The sequence below is a fragment of the Pinus tabuliformis genome, chromosome 1_2 (assembly GCF_031772625.1).
Source record: "Pinus tabuliformis cultivar Carrire ecotype Pingquan chromosome 1_2, CPIR1, whole genome shotgun sequence".
Taxonomy (NCBI): Eukaryota; Viridiplantae; Streptophyta; class Pinopsida; order Pinales; family Pinaceae; genus Pinus; species Pinus tabuliformis.
This window is the reverse complement of record NC_142298.1, coordinates 1,347,397,631-1,347,405,754: the sequence shown is the minus strand read 5'-3', so window position 1 is coordinate 1,347,405,754 and position 8,124 is coordinate 1,347,397,631.

Sequence of the window (8,124 nt, the reverse complement as noted above, 5' to 3'; positions counted from 1 at the left end):
AAGGTGTGATAACTATTTCCCCAAATTTCTCATCTACTTCAAGATATTTTAGGTTGTTCAAATTCTGAGGGAGCTGGTTCAAACATATTCATGGATGGTAAAAACACCAATAAACTGATCAAGTGTCATGGAGACAAAATGACATGTAACAAATTGCCCCCTAAAGTGCAAAGTCTGTAAAATAAGTTTAAAATACTTTATCATTCCATGGATCAGATCAGAGGCAATGGTCAGAAACCTGCAGGGAACATTCAAGGATTACAATGCAAATATGTATCAAAAATCATCTTTTAGGTAGGCATTCCCATACTTAGATTAAAGCGAACTCACTGGACAAGCATGGAAAAACCAAAATCATATAGATGGTAGACATAGCATGGATGCAACCATCTGTCTACATAATCATGAATATAAAATTCCCTCGCAACCTAGAATGATGAAACTAGATCTAGAGTATTGGTTTCTATCTCTCGATCCACAATACGAATCTAACCATGCAATTGAATGTTTTGAAGTTGAACATGGGAGAAACCACTTGATTACCAGTCAATGATGTGAACTATTAACAAGCACGAGATAAACCACCAATAATGACAGTGTTTCTCAAGGTACAATCTATGATGTGTGAATAGGTGACCTAAAGTCGAACACTCATAGAATCATTCAATCGAAGGCCAATGATGAGAACCCATCATCGAAACCGAGAAACCTGCCATTAAGGCATGCAGGCTTCAAGGTACTGAAGGTTTCTAGATCAAATTCCTAGATAATGAGTTGAATTCGATAGGGAGAGACTCATCGTAGGAAAGCCTACGACACGAAACATAATGTCAAGTTTTGAAAATAGTTTGTAAGGACTGACTCAAGGATGGTCGACGCGATTGAAGACTAGAATTTGCAAAAGGGTTTTGAACTAAGGTTGAACTTCTCTTGAACACATAACGACACAACAATTGACTTGGCAGCATTTGACTTAATGATAACACCAAAAACCATGAAGACTTTCAAATGAGGTTCAATTAATTATAAGATAAATGGATTTCCCAACCCGGACGTGAGTGTGACTGAGTGTCGTGTTGAAGAGTGACATGCTACCTTTTAAAAAATGAAAATGTTAAATGGACAACTTTTCCCAATTTCTGCCCACCATTATTGGCAAGTACCTCTTTATTTTTTACAAGCTTGAGGAGGATAACATATGCTTGGATTGTAAGCTCATCCTTCAGATGAGTCCATCAAAGTATTTTTAACGAATCCTAAGAAGGAATGGTTCGGTCCCGTTATGCTTAACAGGTCCTATACTATTCAGTTTTTATGAGTCTAGTAAAGGAGTAACTCGATGTCGTTTTATTTTAAGAGTTTTAAAATAACATAAAAAGGAAACTCATTCAGTTCTTTTACCGTAAAATTCTAATGAGCCCGCAGAAAGTAAAGCTCGACGTTTTTCAATTTTAGAGAGTCATAAGAAAAACATAAGTAGACTCGATCAGGTTCTTTTTCGTAAGCCTTAGTCTCTTAGGTTTGAAAAAAGGATAAAAGAATACAGAAGAGAACTATTGACCATGTTCGGTCAACGTATACCTTTTTCATAAATAGTCCTAACTTAGTCCATAAAAGAGGTAAACTTATACTGAGTGGACGATTGTTCATTTACATTTATGAGTTCGAACAAACAAGTACTCAAAAATCTTTTCATTTTGAAAGACTCTGAAAAGGGCTTAAAAGAGGACTCCATCATTTTCCCTCTTAAAAGGTTTTAAATATAAAAAATAATAATTTTTAGCTTCAAAAAAACCTATAAAAGTGGGAATGGTAAATTATTTTCACCATTTGAATTTTTACCATTTGAGAGTAGAGAGAGGAGTTTTTACCAGGAGACTTTAGCACTAATTCTGAGATAACCGGTGGAGGAAATTGCGCACTGCTTCTTCCAGGTAGAAGATCTCTCCTTAACTTAGCTTTTCATTCGTTTAAAATTTAATTTTAAGCTTCCATTTATTTTTTTGGGGCAAAACTATGTCTAAAAATGTGCCCTCGGCCCTGCGTTGTTTCTTTTCAGTCGATCCCACACAGGTCGATAAAATTTTCCATATGGAAAATCACGGCTGGCACGAAATTTTACAGGAAAAATTTGTGCAGCTACGCCCTATCCGTAAAACGGTGGCCGCGCAGGCACCGAGGGTTTATTTTTAAACAAGTTTTGGGCCAAAAAAAAACATGAGATGGGTTTCCAAAATGATTCTAATCCTTTTAAAATGGTCATTTTAGGTCATTTTATTGATCAAAATCGAGTGGAGGGAAAGAGCGAATGAAGCCAATGATTTGGAAGGTTTGGCAGATCCAGCCACCATGCAGGCTCTCAGAACTTGTGGCCTCATGAAATATTGTCTCATTCCTGGGATGACATATGTTTCTTGATTGGGCTATCTCATCAGGGAGCTAACATTTCATTATTCGGACAGAAGACAAGAGGAGATACTACTGATGGGTATCTACAACACTTTTGCAGGGGTGCACCACCCAAGGATGGGAGAAGAGATATTCAGACCATCAAGATTTTTCCCCTGAGGACCATTACTTTCACTGTTTTCAAGCTGTGTGGAAGCACTGCCCTTCATTTATCCACACGGGCACAGATGCAGATGGTTGTGGAATGATACGAATCCATGGTGTACAACTAGTGCGAGGCAGTGGTGGTGAACATGAAGGGCCAGTTAACTAGATGCAAGAATGGAAAACTGAAGAATTTTAGTTATGGTTCCATTCTTGTTACTTTTTCTCTAGAGAGGATTCCTATTCTCCGGCCGTAACAGATTCTAGAAAATGAGGGGGGTCCTAGGGATCCATGTATGATGAGGTGGATTGCACTGATGGCACACCATGGAGGTGATGGACCAGTAGTGAGGTATACTGCAAAGTTTTTTAACTGGTTAGGCCAACAGATTGTTCTAATTGAGGACTTTCCATATGTCGGGATGGATTACAAAGGTGATCCTGATATCCCACTTCCAGCCGGAACTCAATGGGGTGATCTAGGTGAGAATTTCGCATTTTGACATATTTCGAAATTTTAAAATTTTTATGTGTTTTTTGTCTTCAAAGGCTAATTATTTGAAATGCATGTGCAGACGTGGGCCCAACACGACCAGCAAGGCTGAGACGATTTGATAGACGAGGCGAGCAACCTATAACAGTTGTGGTAGCTAACCCAAAGGCAAAGGATATTTTGACAGAGCTAGACCACAACCTTGAGAGGTTGACTTCGAATATCCCAGAGACTGGGATAGATAAAATTCCTCGCGCTTATCAGAGACATGTAGTTGGGGTTATAGGTCCCCTTAGACGTTTGTTGCGTCGAGTTGCTCGTGCTATCATTTACTATCATGAGCATCATCATGCTTAGTTGTTCTAGTTTCTAGGACCACATTTTGATTTTTGGTGTCAGGATATTCAAAAAATAAAAGGCCACGAGGCCTTATGTCCTCGGATGACATATTTTGTAGACACACACTTTTATACAAGCTCTTTTTAATGAAACAACTACTACTTTTGCCTATTGTTTATCTTGATCAATGTATGAATGAATATTGTTTTTAATTTACAAATGTTGCAAATTTCTATTGAACACATGATTCGCCAATGCATCTATCAATGTGTTTAAATATCTTGAAATGTGTTGATATTCAATATAATCAAATTGCCTTTCCAAAAGACAAATTTGTAAAAATACTCTTAACATTGTTGGACTCCTTACTATATAGACACCGTTTAAATGTACTACCACGAGCTGCGAATCTAACCTAACAATCAAACATCGGATACCAAATGCAATGGCATCATCCAATAGTTCAATGACTGCTATATTCCACTATGTTGTTTATTGTTTGACCAAGACATGTTCTATGAATAGAGACTAGCTCATCATTGGGTGAATAGATAACCTAGCCTGCAAAAGATAAATTCCAAGTACTATGACTAGCGCCATCAGCAAAGCCAATGTAAGTTTGAGAGAACCTTGACATCTGCAAGTCAAGTGAAAAAACGAGATAAGCATGAGAAGTAGTAGAAAATGTGAAAAACATTAACTATCACACATACCTAAAATAATGTATAGATCTTCACCAAAAATTTATGCATAATATTTCTTTAGGTAAAGACCATATCTGGGCTTTCCCAAAGGAATACCATCGTAATAAACCAGCTCATAGGCTCCTTTAGATAATACACATTTTATGATGTAAGGGCCATGCCACATGGGTTTGAACTTTCATGCGCCTAACATGTCATGAGATTGATCATAAACCAAGACTAGGTCACCTTCTGAGTATGAATGAGGATTAACGTTTTGATCAAACTAAGCTTTGACACATTTTTTGTGAGCCTCGCTAGCCTATGTGGCATCACGGTGATTTTCATCTAAATGTGCTAAATGTACAAAGCATTCTTCGTCTGCAGAGGTAGGAGGTAATAATTCGATAGCTAGTTTTAGGGATGGGATTTCACATTCAATGGGTAATACTGCTTCGAAACCATAAACAAGTTGGAAAGGAGTAAAACTAGTTGATGTTTTTGTAGTAGTACGATAAGCCCATGGTGTTGAAAAGGGCATAGAATGTCAGTTTCATTTATGAATACCAACTATCCATTTAATCATATTGGTTAAAACGTTATTGACAACTTCGACCTAACCATTAGCTTGTGGATAGTATGGAGTAGAGCTATCATGGCGTAGGCTGAGTTATGTAGATAGTTCGACCATCATAAAGTTATGAAAATGACTACCATGGTCTGTAACAATAGCTTGTGGTACACCAAACTGAGCAATCACATGATTGAAAATGAAAATTGTTGTAGTTCGACTGTCGTCTTTATATGTAGGCATCACCTCAGCCCATTTCGTAAAGTAATCGACTACAAGGATTATATACACATGCCCTGGGGTTGAGTGAGGGTTACAGGTGACGAAGTCGATGCCCCATTTGGAAAAAGGACCGACAATTGTTATACGGTGAAGAGGATTTGGAGGTCCTCGCATTTTGCGATCGTAGATTTGGCAATTATGGCATTTGCAGACTGTAGTAATGCAATCTTTAAACATTGACAACCAAAAATAACCAGCACGTAATATCTTTTGGGTAGTAGCATACCCAGACATATGACCACCACACGCTCTAGAGTGGAAATCATTTAATGTTTTTTCGACCTCTTGGAGATTCAAACAACTTTGGAATGGAGAATCGATGTCACAATGATAAAGAGTGTCACCAATAATATTGTATTGTTGGGATTGGTATCGGATTCAACGACGATTAATTTTAGATAACTCGAGCCTAAAATTTTGTGTTTGGAGATATATAATGATATCTCCATACCACGGATCTGACGTACCAATAAGAAAGAGAGATTCGTCAACAAAATAATCTTCTGCTACAGTTTCTATATCAGTATGAGGAAAGTCACACAATAGTTCGGCGAAAACCAAAGATTTCTTTGATTTGGATTTTTCAAATTCCAACTCAAACTCTTGTAAGATAACTATCCACTTGGAGTATTTTCTCCCTAGCAATTGTTTAGTGAGAATATACATCATAGGGTTGCAATTTGAAATGCCAGTTGTTTTTTGGAGAAGTATATAGTGATGGAATCGTTGAACATCTTGTACCGCAACCAAGGCTATCTTCTCCACATATGTATATTTAATCTCATTTTTAGTGAGACTTATACTCAAATAGTAAATCATGGGTTCGCTACTAGAATCATCCTCTTGGACTAACACCATGCCAATGGTGGCATCGAACGCGGCTAAGTACAGAAAGTAATCTCGATGATAATCAAGTGGATGCAGTAATGGCACATTAGTCAGTGCATGTTTTAATGCATCAAAATCTTTATCAGAAAGCTCATCCCAGAAAAACGAAATGCCATTTTTCAACATTCAAGTAAAACCCTGGGTTAGTTCGGCATAATTGTGGATGAATCTACGCAAAAAGTTCATTTCCCTTGCAAAATTTGGAGTTGAGTAAGGCTAGAAAGAGTAGGAAAATTCAGAATCACCTCTACCTTGATGGGGTCGACACAAATGCCTTCTTTTGAAACGATGAAACCTAGAAGCTGACCTGATTGCACACAAACAACACATTTGTGCATATTCAAGTGAATATTGTAGTGTCTGTGCCTAATGAAAATTGCTTTTAAGTGCAATGGTTGATCCTGCCTTTTCAATGAATGAGTCGGGAGGTCATCAAAATAAGGCTGAACAATATGCTTGATATCGTGGAATGCATAAGACATTGCTGGCTTAAAATTTTTGCCATCATTTTTCAAACCGAATGGGATTTTGTGATAAGAAAAAGCTCCACATGGGCATATAAATGTTGTTTTGTATTGATTGGCAGGGAGTATGTTTATCTGATTGTAGCCAAAAAATCCATCTATGAATGAAAATTTTTCATTCCCTGTACAGTCACTGACAATTTGGTCGATATACAGAGTTGGATAATTGTCCTTGGGACAAGCTTTATTAACATCTCGGTAATCAACACATACTCGAATAATTTCTTGTTTTTTATTAACGGGCACAATATTCGATACCCAGTCAGTCAAAGGAACATGGTAGATGAATCCTTCTTTCAACAATTTTTCAACCTCGGTCTTGATAGCAACAGCTTTTCATGGATGTATAGGATGTAATCATTTTCTAACGAGCTTAACATCTAGATAAGTTTTTATTTCATGTACAACTATGCTAGGGTTGATTCCTAAAATTTCTTCGTATGACCAGGAAAAGATGTTGTTGAATTTCTGAAATAGGGCTTTGAAAGTTTGAATCTCTTCTAAAGAACAAGAAGCTCCTATATGAATATTTTCAGTTATCCCAGGTTTCACTGAGATATCTATGGGTATCGTTGCCAATATGTTCCCTAAATTTTGTTCAGAACTGGAAGAAAGGGTAGATATTGGACATTGAGGATCACTAAGGGTCTCAGATGAAAACATAGATGAGAAATTATTCTCAATTTTTTCAAAGGATGGCAAGAAGGTTGAACGATGATGAGTATCATTCCATGGCATTTCATCCAAGGTCATAACTTCCATAATCCCTTCATCAGTTAAAAAATCTTTGTTAAAAGGATCAGGCATAGAGATTGGTTCCAAGTGTGACAAATGAGAATATTCATCAATAATCGTATTCATTCGATTGTCTTCAGATGTTGATGAGTTGGAAAAGGACTGAATTGCCTCATAGGCTAACTCAAAAGGGCTATGAGGCATTTCACTACCATATAAGATCATTTCTGATTCTGAAGGTACTTTCCACGGATCTCCCAATTCGAAAGTACTTGATGTAATCATGTTAATATGTGCATCAAAATTGGCTGGAGGGAACGTGAAAATTCCCATCAAAGATGAGTCTTTGAGAAGACCAACACCAACTTCTTCATATGGAGTCATTGATTTTCAAACAAAAGGCACACTACCAATGGAATTAGGGTCTGAGGTATAGTAGGATAATTGGTCTACTTTCACAATTCTTCCTTTGTGAAGAAACATGATCATCCTAAAATATGACAAGACTACTGCCACCATGGCATAAGTCCAGCTCCGACCAAGAAAAAGGTTATAGTCAAGTTGAGCATCAACAACCTCAACGTCTATTGCAACCATTTTTCCCTCTAATTTGATTGGCAAATCATTTAAAAGTCCATACGGACGAAAACCTCTTCCATCAAAGGCTTTCAAAGTCATGGGAGATTGATTGATTGTTGAAGAACCCAAAGCTTTCCAACAGGAAATGGACATAATACATGTCGATGCTCCTTCGTCAATCATTGTTCGAAAAACTTGTCGATTTTTTACATGAACTGATATCTGAAAAGCCAGTTGGTGCGGGAGATGCGGGACATGATTTTCGAGATAAAAAAAAACAATCAAATTGGAGTCATAAGGATCTATTTCTCCTATGGATGATAACAATAACTTCCTTTTTTCTGGACAAGTCTGCAACACTTAAAGAGCCAACATTACCGAAGGTGACATAGCCAAATCTTCGACGATGTTAAAGTTCTGAGCAGCCCTAACATGAGGATAAAACGCTTACTTTCGAAGCATACCCTTAGGAGATGA